This window comes from Vipera ursinii (genome assembly GCF_947247035.1).
Source record: "Vipera ursinii genome assembly, chromosome: 7".
Taxonomy (NCBI): Eukaryota; Metazoa; Chordata; class Lepidosauria; order Squamata; family Viperidae; genus Vipera; species Vipera ursinii.
Genome location: NC_139521.1, coordinates 59,170,447 through 59,183,523, shown reverse-complemented (window position 1 = coordinate 59,183,523; position 13,077 = coordinate 59,170,447).

The window sequence follows — 13,077 nt, the reverse complement described above, 5'->3', positions numbered from 1 at the left end:
CAAGAACTGATGCCAAGCTGATCCATCTGTAGTTTCCCCCCCTTTTAAAATATTGGTGCAACATTAGCTGTTCTCTAATCTTTTGGTTCATCAGGAATTCTCAAAAATATGATCAATGATTCTGCAATAATATCATTCAATTCCAGAGACTTAAAGTCATTCAAATGGAGAGAGAACCGATGAGTGTTCTCTCACCAAGTCCTTGTTTATTTTAAATGGCATTTCTCTTCTGCCCTCTATGCTGCAGCTTATGGCATATCTGACCATTCCCCCCCCTTTGCAATAAGAGAGAAGCAAAATAAGAATTAAGCAACTCATCCTTTCCCCCTTGGCCTGTCTTATTCAAATAACAGACCTTCCTATTGTTCTGCATACACCAAAAGAGTTGTTGCTGTGGCTGTTCCTGTTAATTTTGGTGCTGTTTACAAGCCTCACCTCATGCTGAGCCTCAGCCTATTTGACCCTCCTTACATATTCAGGCTATTCCCCAATATTCTACCCTTGCTAAACCTGTCCTTTCTGTTTATTAGTTTATCAAAGAGGTTTTTATGCAACCACTCTGGTTTCGTTCGGTGTCTCCCATTTTTCCCCGTTTGATATTTTTAACGTTTGGACTTCAGTTATCCTATTTTTCAGAATTTTCCAATCAATTTTCTCTTCAGGATATTCATCTATGAAATTACTCCAACTTTTTCCCTTAGATTCTTGAAAGTCAAGTTCTCTCTAGATCTATCTTCAGTTGTCTCTGTCTACAATATGGTGAATTTTAAAATAACATGGTCATTTTAGAAAGCTCCCTCAGTTTCTACTTTCTCAACCATTACTTTTTGTTAGCATGCATTAAATCCATCATAGATGATCCTTTAGTGTTGGCCTTCCACCTTTTGGAGGATGAAGATATCTGCAACATATGTCAAGAAGCTATTGATTCTCCTACTTGCTACCAAATTTAATTCCCGGATGATATTAGATAGTTGAAATCCCACTGCTGTTTTTCCTTGGCCATTTCATTTGTGAAGATTTGATCTATATCTTCTGTTTGGTTTTGTGGCCTGCAGTGCACACTCACAACATTGCTCTTTTTGTTTCCTTTCCCTTTGACTTGCTCCAGATGCTTTCAGCATCTTTACCATTGGTGCTATAAATTTCCACTCTGGTGTAGTCATTTCTTTAGATATGTATAATGCAATATCTCTACCTGCTTGTTGGGTCTCTTTCTTGGGATAAACTATATCGTTCCAATACTATATTCAAATCATGAGTCACCTCACCAAGTTTCACTAAAACTAGCAATGTCATATTTGTCACCCTGTACTAGAGCTCCAAGTTCCTCTTATTTCTTCCCTATATTCTGTCTTTCAATATTACCTTTATAAGTTCACCTGTTGTGTTCCTGAAAACTCCTTTCTGCTTACCACTTCCTTTCCACTTGTAAGATTTACTTTGGGCTTATAATTTGAATATGGCTCTATGTATTAGACCAGTAATGGCAAAACCTTTAGACACTGAGTGCCCAAACTGCAACCCAAAACCCACTTATGTATCGTCAGGTGCCGGATGGGTGTGGCCAGTGCTTTTTTTGTAAAAGAAAAAGGTGCCAGAACTCACACATGTCATACAACCTGCCTTGCCTACCCTACAAGGTTCCATCAAAAAAGGTGCCAGAACTCCGTTCTGGACGTTCTATGACAATAAAAGCCCTGGGTGTGGCCAATTGGGTGGGTGTGGCTGCAGTGCTAAGGGCAGACTGGGTGGAACTAAAAAGTTCAATCAATCAATTCCAATTTTGCAAGATTTTTTTTTCCTGCAAGAAGTTGAAATTGATTGATTGAAACTTTTTTTTGCACACAGCAGGGGAGGTCTAAAGCAAAAAGGTTTTATAAAACCCAGCTGAAGGCCCAGGACAGCACATGTGCCCACAGAGAGGGCTCTGCGTGCCACCTGTGACATGTGTGCCATAGGTTCGCCACCAAGATATTAGACTCTTCTCTCCCCATGTTTAGGTTAAATCCCAGCAGATGACCCATGTACTTCTATCAGTCTCTGCAAGGTCCACTCAATATTTCACCAGAAATCATTCTAAAGGTGGTGTAGACCAGGGGTCTTCAAACTTGGTCCTTTTATGACTTGTGGACTTCAACTCCCAGAATTCCTCAGCTAGGCATGCTGGCTGAGGAATTCTGGGAGTTGAAGTCCACAAGTCATAAAAGGGCCAAGTTTGATGATCCCTGGTGTAGACCATGGTCTAAAGTCCTTTAAAAAAACAACAAAAAAAACTTCAGTAACCATTCCCTACATGGGACATAATTTTTGGTTGGAAATATGAATAAAAATACCATTAGTGCAATGAATTATTTTTCCTTTCTGCCCAGTTCTTTGAAGTCTCTGTATTCTTTCGAAGCTCTTTCTGGCATAGACCTTGTTTCAACATGAATAGTGATCAGGAAGTTTGATTAGTCATATCAGCCTTTCCGTCACATCTTGGATCTTCACTTCTGGAAAACAACACAATTCCCTTGATATATCTGCTTTGCAAATTGCCAACTCCATTTCTCTCTGCAGTGAGCATCCCCCCCAATCCCCCTCCCCCTCCCATCATCATTATGCACCTCAGTCCACTGATGCAATCAGGTCACTGATGCAGTGACTTTCGTCTGAAAATAATGAGCCCACCTCTGTTATAAATAGTTTAATTTATGCAAGCATGTAAGAATGTCTCACAAAACAAGGTTCTATTTCACAACAAATATAGAATTCTTTAATAATGAGAAGACTCAAGAATAATATCCAACTGAAGTGGAAGAATTAAATGTTTTTGCAAAAGTAGAAGTCAAAACCTGCCTACTGCACCATCTAGTGTTTAACAACAGCATCTTCAAGTTGTATTGAAGTTTACAATCTTAATTCATTGGAAGATTAACTGATTAGTCTTAACATTGTATTTATTTGAAAATACTGGGTTGAGGTAAATTTAAAGCAAGAGAAGGAAAAATGTTTGGTGCAAGTACACATTATTTTACAAGGCAAGGATACAATAATATACAATTCATCTATTATGAATGTTAAAATAGATCAGTTGTCTGATGGGTCCAGATGGTTTCCTGTATGTGCTTGAGCAATTTCCTACATCATTTATCAGCAATGTTTGTCAATGCCATGGCTGATCTGTGGAATATGGAGATGATGGAATAGTTGACACTACTGCTCCTAAGAATCCTTCTTGTGGAACTGAATCATTATCTAACTTTACTAGGGATATGACAATGATGAATAAGATGGGATGTCAGCTTCAGCAACTCTTTATTTATTTATTTATTTATTTATTTATTTATTTATTTATTTATTTATTTATTTATATATTCAATTTTATTTTCCCATTTCTTACACAAGCAATTCAACCTCCCTCCGTCCAGTGCGCTCCCACAGAGAGGGCCTCCTCAGGGTGCCTCCGATCAGAGAATGTCGACTGGTGGCTCCCAGGGGGAGGGCGTTCTATGTGGGCGCGCCAGACCTGTGGAACCGCTTGCCGGTTGAGCTCCGGATGGCCCCTGACCTTCGCTCCTTCTGACGCGATCTAAAAACCTATTTATTTGAACAAGCCGGCCTGGTCTGATGGGTTTGGGGTTTGGGTTTGGGTTTTAACATAGCTTTTAACTATTGTATTATATCGGGCATAATTATTTAATCTTTTTTAACTTTTGTACTTTGTATTTTGATATTTATTGCCCTGTACACCGCCCTGAGTCCTTCGGGAGAAGGGCGGTATAAAAATGTAATAAATAAAATAAATAAATAAATAAATATATCACCATACATAAATACATACACGTAAGTTTGGGTGCTGCTCGTCCATTTCCCCTTTCACTGTATCCACCCTCCTTCTCTCTCTTCCCTCTTCTCTACTTTCTTTCTGTCTTTCTCCTTGCTTTCCTACTTCCCTCTTCTTCCTCTCCTCTCCTCTTATCCTCACCACTCCCCTCCCGTTTCTCCCCACTTCTCCTCCTCTTTCCCTCCAACCTTTCTACTTCCTTCCCCCTCCTCTACTTTCTTCCCTCTCTCCTCTCCTTTCTTCCCTCCCATTCCTCTTCCGATACAATTCAGGGATGATGTCCGAGCAGCTCCTCTCCTTAGATTTTCAATGTCTATATTAGGTATGATACTATCCTTATCTCCTTATTTTTCTTCCATCTAAATTAGTGTTAGCTGTCTTTTAAGCATATTCTCTTTTTCACCCACTCATAAAATTTTCCCCAAATTTCATAATACTCTGACTCTGTCTTATCTTTAATTATCATTGTTAATCTATTCATTTCCGCACATTCCATTATTTTCCTGATCTCCTCTTCTTCTGGAGGAGCTTTCAGTGCCTTCCAGTTTTGTACAAACACAATCCTAGCTGCAGTGGTTATATGAATAATCAAATATGTGTTCTCTTTGCTATATTTCTCTGGTAAAATACCCAACAGGAATATTTCTGGTCTTAATTCTGTACGTTGTTGTATCATCTTTTCTATCCATGATTTGATTATGTTCCAATAGGTTTTAGCTTCTGCACACGTCCACCACATGTGATAGAAAGAGCCTGGTATTTGATGGCATTTCCAACATTTCATAGATCTGTCCTTAAACATTTTAGCTAGTCTTTCTGGAGACATATGCCATATGTAGAACATCTTGTACATATTTTCTTTATACGCTGTTGCCATTGTCAGTTTATAGTTTCTTTCCCACAATTGCTGCCATCTATCTAATTCAATCATAGTATATCCAAAATTTCTTGACCATTTTATCATTGACTCCTTAACTTGCTCCTCCTCTAATTCTCTATATAATAAGTAGCTATACATTTTTTAAATCCATTTTTCTTCAGTTCCCGTATTTCATCTAACTCTGTTCTCCCCAAATTAAAACCATCTATTTTAGCATCTTTTTCATATCTAGATTGTATTTGTGTTCTCATGTTCCAATCCATCTTTATTCCTTGTTCCTCTAATTGTTGTTTGGTTTTCAGATTCCCTGTATCTGTTAGTAGCTCTTTATATCTTATAATGTTTCCTATGTTAAACATACAGTATTGGGGTGTATTAATGCTTCCATCGTTGAGAGCCAATCTGGAATCCCAAGTAATGCTTCCTCTTTATTTTCTCCCAAACCATCAATAAAGAATTCCTGATATGATGTCTCTGGAAATAGCTGTGTATTCTATTTTCCCCATACCATATGAACACATGCCATCCCAACTGTAAATCATGTCCCTCTAATGTCAATAATCTAGTATTCCTCAGTAAAATCTATTCTCTCATTCATGACATTACTGCAGCCTGGTAATATAATTCCTAATTAGGTAAGCTAAACCAACCTCTGAGTCTTGCATCCTGTAACATTTTTAAATTAATCCTTGCCTTTTTCCCCTGTCAAATATATTTAGCCCCTCAAAATATTTCTTTTCCAATCTTATTGGTATTGTTGAAAACAAAAACAACAATCGTGGTAATATATTCATTTTGATTATTGCAATCCTGCCCATTAATGGTAGTTGTACCTTTTTCCATTTATCCAAATCTACTTCGATTTGTCTTTTCAGTTTGTAATAATCTTTTTTACTTGTTGTCTATCTTGCTGTCAGGTGAATCCCCAGATATTTTATCTTCTTTACAATCTGTATCTCTAACTTTCCCATCAATTCTTTTTTGTTTTTTGTTTTTCAGTAATATTTTTCACTAACATTTTTGTTTTATCTTTATTAATCTTCAAACCTGCTACCTCACCATATTTTTCTATTTGTTCTATTAATACAGGTCCTGTATCTAGTGGCTCCTCCAAGATAAATACTAAATCATCTGCGAAAACCTGTAACTTATATTCTTCTCTCTTAACTTTCATATCTTTTATATCCTTATTCTGTTTTATAGTTCTATTTAGTACCTCTAGTGTCAATACAAACAATAATGGGGATAAAGGGCATCTCTGCCTTGTTCCCTTCATAATGTTAATCTTTTCAGTCATATCTCCATTAATTATTACTTTGGCTATTTGCTTATTGTAAATTGCTTTAATTATATTTATAAATTTCTCCCCAAAATCCATAATCTGTAGTTGTCTTATCATGAATTGCCAATTCACATTGTCGAATGCTTTCTGCACATCCAAAAACATCAATGCCATCTGTTTTTAGGGATGTGTTTCATAATATTCTAATGTGTTTAATATAATTCTCATATTGTCTCTAATCTGTCTTTTGGGCAGGAACCCATTTTGATCCATATGTATAAATTCGTTTAGGAACTTTTTAAACCTTTTGGCCATGATTGATGCAAATATTTTATAGTCCACATTCAGCAAGGAAATTGGTCTATAGTTCTTTATTTACTGTATTTCCATTTCTTCCTCTGGTATCAGGGTAATAAGTGCTTCCGACCATGAATCTGGTATCTTAGCTTCAGAGAGGAGTTCATTATTGAGTTCTAGCATTACATTGCCTAACAATTCCTGCAATGTTCTATATAGTTCCGCTGGTAGCCCATCTGGTCCTGGTGTTTTGCCATTCTTTTGTTTTTTAATTGCTTCTGTTAATTCCATCATTGTTACTTTCTCTTCTAGTAGCTTTTTAAATTTCTCTGATACTATAGGTATCTCTGTTTTTTCCGAGAATTGTTTTATCCTATCATCTGAAATTACTTGTTGCTTATATAAATTCTCATAATATTCCCAAGCTATTTTTTTCTTTTCTTCATTCTGGTGTTGTAAAGTCCCCTCAGCATCTTCCAGTTGTTTAATCTATCTCTTCTCTTTTTAATTTTATATGTCAACCATCTCCCTAGTTTGTTTGCATGTTCAAAAAAGGTTTGTTTAGCTGCCTTTATTTTCCTTCCCACCACTTCATTTTTTATTAAGTTCATTTTATGCTTGTTCAACTCCATTATTTTTTTATCTTTTTGTTTTGTGTATCTTTCTGTAATTCTTTCTCAAGAGTCTTATAGTCTTCCTCCACTTTTTCCTAATTTGTCTTTTCTGTTTATTCTTTTTCCCCATATAAGATATAGCAAGTCCTCTCATGTACGCTTTCGCCGTATCCCAGATATTTTGAAGTGAGGTATCTTCTGTTTTGTTTTCCTTAAAGAAGAAAGTCATTTCTTTTTCCATATATTGCTGGAAGTCTTTTTCATTCAATACAGTTTGATTTAATGTCCATCTTGTTCTTTTTTTTTGTCCTTTCCATGTAATTGTGACTGGGTTGTGGTCCGCCCATGTGCTTGTTTCTATGTTTATATTTTGTGTACTTGTAAATACGTCTATTGATGTCCATATCATATCTTTTCTCGACCAGGACAGGTGTCTGTTAGAATAGAATGTATATTGCTTCTTTTCCAGATATTTTTCTCTCCAAATATCTAATATATTTAATTCGTCCACCATATTATGAAAAGATTTTGGAAGTGTTCTCCTTAGGGTCTTATTATTTTTTTTGTATTATAATCCAGCCCGGCCTTTACAATAGCATTGAAATCTCCAATCATACATATGCTTTCGAATTCCAATTCTATTATTTTCTGGTGTAATTTTGAATAGAAATTTTCTTGGTTTTCATTTGGGGCGTAAATCGCTACCAATAAAGTTTTTTTTACAATTCATAATTACTTCCACCATTAAAATTCACCCTTCTTCATCTGAATATAACAATGTAGTTTGTATTGCTTTTTGAATATATAATACCACACCTCTTTTACTCTGATCTGCAAGTGAGGTATATAATTCTCTCAATTTTGGATATTATAGTAGATTTTTATGTTGTTTCTTAATATGAACTTCTTGTAAACAAATTATATCCATTTTTAATTTCCCCAATTTATTTAGTGTTCTTTTTCTTTTTATAGCCGAATTCAGTCCATTTACATTTATCGAAATTGCTTTTATTTCTTCTTCCATGATTATTTATTTGAAGTTTTAATTGCTCTCATTATTCTCATCTCTCTTTGCTCTTTTGCCTCTTTTGCTCTTGTCCCTTCTCTCAACATCCTTTCCTCCTGTTCTATGCTATACTTACTGTGTTGCTTCTCTGTCTCGTCTCCTTGCTGTCTGATTACTCTTTCCCCTCTCAGCCTTTCTTCTTCTTGCTGCCCAAAGTATTGATCATAGAAAAGTTCTGCTTTCTCTATTGTGTCCAGTCTATGTCTCTGTTCTTGCCAATTTATCATTACTCCTCCTGGTATTAACCATCTAAAATTTATCCCTTTTTTAATTAAGCATTTTGTCAGAAATTGATACTCCTTTCTCAGGTCTCTCACTCTTCTTGGGATCTGTTTTAACATCACTATCTCTCTTCCTTTATATTTTATTTTAACATTTCTCAGCTTCTGTAGTATATCTACCCTTAATGCTTTTTTAGTAAATCTTATATGCACTTCTCTGGGGAGAGTATTTCTCGTTGCATATCTAGTGTATATTCTAAATATCTCATCTATCTATCTATCTATCTATCTATCTATCTATCTATCTATCTATCTATCTATCTATCTATCTATAATAAAATAAAAATAAATAAAATAAAATCTATATCATTATCTTTTCCTTGCTTTCCTCCAATGCTTCTGCTAATATTCCCACCATTACATCTGCTAGGTTCTCTCCCTTTTCCTCTTCAACATTTTGGAATCTTAAATAATAATCAACTCTATCCATCTCTAAAGCAATGATCATTTTCTCCTGGTTCCTGTCTGTTAATGTAAGTCGGTTATCAGTCTCCTCTTGTCTCTTATCTGTTAATTTAGTTCTTTCTTCTGCTTGTTGCAATCTTTGTTCATTTTTCTCCATCAGTTCTTTGACCTCTTTTAGGTCCTCTTCTAGTTTGCCAATCCCTTCTTTGAAGTCTGTGTGTAGAGCCAGTATCATATTTTTCAATTCCGTGTTGGATCTATCTTGCTGCATTACGTTGTCCAGTGATTTCTGTGCCACCGGCCTCTGTGATATTAGGGCAGCTGTTACTGGGTGTGTTGTGGTCTTCTTCATTTTCTCCAGTAGTTTGTAATCCAAATGTTGATGGGGTATTATAATCCAAATGTACTCCAAAAAAAAGAAAGAGACGAAAATTTTCAGTGACAAGTAAAGGTGAGTACAAAGGGAAAAGGAAAGAAAAAGAAGGAAAAAGCCAAATATCCTTATATCCAGTGCTTTTTTTGTAAAAGAAAAAGGTGCCGGAACTCACACATGTCATACAACCCGCCTTGCCTATCCTACAAGGTTCCATCCAAAAAAGGTGCCGGAACTCCGTTCTGAGCGTTAAATGAGAAAAAAAGCCCTGCTTATATCTAAGAAAGAAAGAAAGAAAGAAATTAATCCATACAGGTTACGCTCTTTGTTTGTTTCAGATTCTCTGTGCCTTAGTCCAAAAGAAAAAAAAAGTAAAAAACAATCCACCATTCCGCAAACCAGGGCTTTTTTTTCTCATAGAACGCTCAGAACGGTGTTCCGGCACCTTTTTTTTGGGAAAAAAAACTTTTCAACAAGCTGTGTAGCAATTCCTATTGGCTTTCAAAATCCAATAGAGGGAGCTCTATTGGATTTTGAAAGCCAATTGCTGCTGAGCCCACCAAAAAACCTGGCCAGCAAACTTTGCACAAAGAAGTTGTCTGCAGCGAAGGCTAGTTGTCAGGAACTTTGCACCATCTCAACTGGGTAAATAAGAAAGGGCAAGGAGTGGGAAGTGGGTTTTGCAGAGTGCATGTGCACTTCTTCCTTATGCTCACCTGTCAGCCAGCTGGTGGCCTACCCGGTGCTGGACCTGGGGGGTAGTTAGCGTGTGTCTCCGAACCATATCCACGTTGGTCTTTCCCGGCTGTGCCTTCCTTGTGTGATGAAACCCAGACACGGAGCTGCAGCTGGCATTGTTGCTAGAGGGGGCCAAATGGGCAGCGCAGCTGAACCCCAGGGGCTGGGGAGGGAGCTCAGGGAGGCAGCCCGGGGTGTCTGTGTCAGACACCTTGCAGTCCTGCAGCCCATAAATAGCCACAATGTCCAGGAAGTCCCCCAGTGGGTGTCCAGCTTCCTTGGCATGGTGGGGAAGGCAGGGGGCTTGGCTTGCTGTAGACCAGGCTGCTGCAGGGCGCCGCCGCAGCCCCCATCATGCAGCCGCTGCCCAGGACCAGCCCCGGCTGGCCGGCGTTATCGTGGAGTGTGTTGGCCTAGCCGGCGCAGGTGGGCGTCCATCTGGGAGGCGCCGACGGCCCCGGCATGCAAGTGGAGGAGTGTCCGCCAGGCTCCCGGCTGCCCCGGCTCTTCTGCCCCAGCCGCTATTTGTAGTCCGGGAAGATGTTTGCAGGCTTCTACACCCTGGAGGCGCCCACCAGTGGCTGAGCGGTGGGCCGTTCTCACCGCCGCCCTGCACAGCCCAGGCGGAGGTGAAGCCAGCGGCCCATGGAACAGCATCATGTCTGGTTGTGCGCGCAGCGGCGGCAGATCGTGCAAGAGTAGCTCCAGCTGCACAACTCAGAGCTCTCCAAGCAGCTGAGCGCTGCTTGGCAGCGCCTTGACGCCACCCAAAAGCAGCCCTTGGGCGACGTCGAGGCGATGCCAAGCAGCGCTCAGCTGCTTGGAGAGCTCTGACTTGTGCAGCCGGAGATGCTCTTGCGCGATCCCTTGCTACAAGAGAAAGCAGGCTGAAACAGAGTGAGGGAGATTGCCAGGAATGCAAATCGGCTGATCTGGTGCTGCTGCAATCTCCCTCGTTTCAGCCTGCTTTCTCTTGTAGCAAGGGAAGCTGAAACCGAGTGAGGGAGATTGCAGGAGCGCGAGATCAGCCGATTCGTGTTCCTGGCAATCTCCCTTGCTCCGTTTTAGCTTGCTTTCTGGAAGAGAAAGCCGGGCCGCAGGGCCGCCTCCGCAGGTACTGCTCTAACGTGGAGAGGGAAGGACAAAGAGGGAGGGAAGGAAGAAAGGAAGGAATGAAAGAAGGAAGGGACAATGGGAGAGGGAGGGAGAGAGAAAAATAGAGAGAAAGAGGGAGAGAGAGAGAGGAGGAGAAAGGGAAGGAGAGAGAAGGAGAAAGAAAGGGAGAGAAATAGAGGGAGAGAGAGAAAGGGAGAGGGAAAGAGAGGGAGAGAAAGAAAGAAAGAAAGAAAGAAAGGGAGAGAGAGACAAGGAGAAAGGAAGAGGGAGGGAAATAGAGGGAGAGAGAGAAAGGGAGAAATAGAGGGAAAGAAAAATAGGGAGAGAAAGGGAGAGAGAGAAGGAGAAAGAAAGGGAGGGAAATGGAGATAGAAAGAGGGAGAAATAGAGGGAAAGAGGAAAATAGGGAGAGAGAGAGAAAGAGGGACAGAGGGGAAAGAAAGAGGGAGTGGGAGAGAGGGAGAGAAAGAGAAGGAGAGAGAAATTAAATTAGTAACATGATTGTTAAGTGAATCTGGTTTCCCCACTAACTTTGCTTGTCAGAAGGTTGCAAAAGGCAATCACATGACCCTGGAACAATGTGAAAATCATAAATATGAATCGATTGCCAAGCATCCGAATGTAAATGACATGACCCTGGGGATGCTGCAACGGTCATAAGTGTGAAAAATGGTCATAAGTCACTTTTTTCAGTGCCGTCGTAACTGAACAGTCACTGGGCGACTGGTGGTACTCGGACATTGCCTTGTCCTAAAAGTGGTGCAATGGATGAAAAGGTTGAAAAGCCCTGTTTTAGTATACCGGTACTATTTGGTTCAGAATATTTTTTTTCTTGTTTTCCTGCTCTAAAAACGGTGTGTCTTATGGTCAGGTGCGTCTTATGGTCCAAAAAATAGGGTAGTTCTTGCCTTGCTCAGCAGTGCAGGTTGATCCCTTTCCATCGTCCCACCCTTCCTTTCTTCACACAGCCTGTTACTTGACCACAAAGAGCTGCTGCCCAGCACATTAGATTACAATAAATTACTGGTTGACCTCTACCTTCTGGAGTGTTCAGTTTCTAATTTTATGGCCTGTATCAATCAGATTATTGAATGGTGTCTGAAATGCAGCCATCTAACACAGAAATCCAAGCCACATGGAGTGGAGCCTTAAGAGCCAGACTAGAGTTTACAGATGCTCATTTTTCATAAACTAAATCCTTGGCCAGGAGGCAGAATCATGCATCTCCTTCCTTGTGATCAGAGTTACTGATAAAACACACTATGCAAATACACAGATCTGGGTCAGTAAAGAATCCATATAGATAGTCTGACAGTATTTCTTATTTCTTTGAATCCACAACTAATCTTTGAATTGGACAGCATATCACATACCTGTGTCTGATATTATTACAGAGTTATAAAATAGACTGCTGTCACTAAATAATTATATGAGATTCTAGATCTATCAGCCCAGTTCATCACAGGTCTGAACTCCCATGCAGTGAACAGGAGAGGGGTTGCAACTTCTGTTTGTAGTTATCCACGTTTCTGCACACTGAGATAATCGGCCATCGTACAAATACAGAGCCTATCATGCTTTTATATTTATATATGGAACAAAATGTATGTTAAGAATTGAATATATAATTGTTTAATTATATAAATAAATATATAAATAAAATTATATAAATAAATAACAAGATGAGAGTTCCGGCACCTTTTTTTTTTTTTTAGAAAAAAAGCCCTGCCACAAAATAAAACAAAACAGACTCTGTAAACTTCTTATCAGTGAGTCCAGCAGCTGTCATTCAAGGTCACTTACTCTCCCTTTTTTTCTTAAGCTTCAAGGGTATTCTCAGCTGAGATACTTGATTCATTGCCTTCTTTTGCCTTCCACTGTTATCCGCCGCTGCAGTTCCAGGAGAGGAGCAGTTTAAAAATCCGCTCCCCTTCCCCACTTCTCCATGGCTTTAAATTCTTCTTATTCCCCCCCACAGTTTCCAGCATTTAAGGATTTATCAGTTCAGAAAAACAACCACACCAGCATCTGTGGCAGTTGTTTATATTTATGGAGAAAACAACTTTATTATCTCAAATAGTAGATCTCTGAAAAGGGGACAGGGGATCATGGTTCCAGGTTCAATGCCTACCTCTCAAGGAAGCAATTGAGATAGCTGCATGAAACTAGCCACACATTAGACAGTATTAAGCTGGA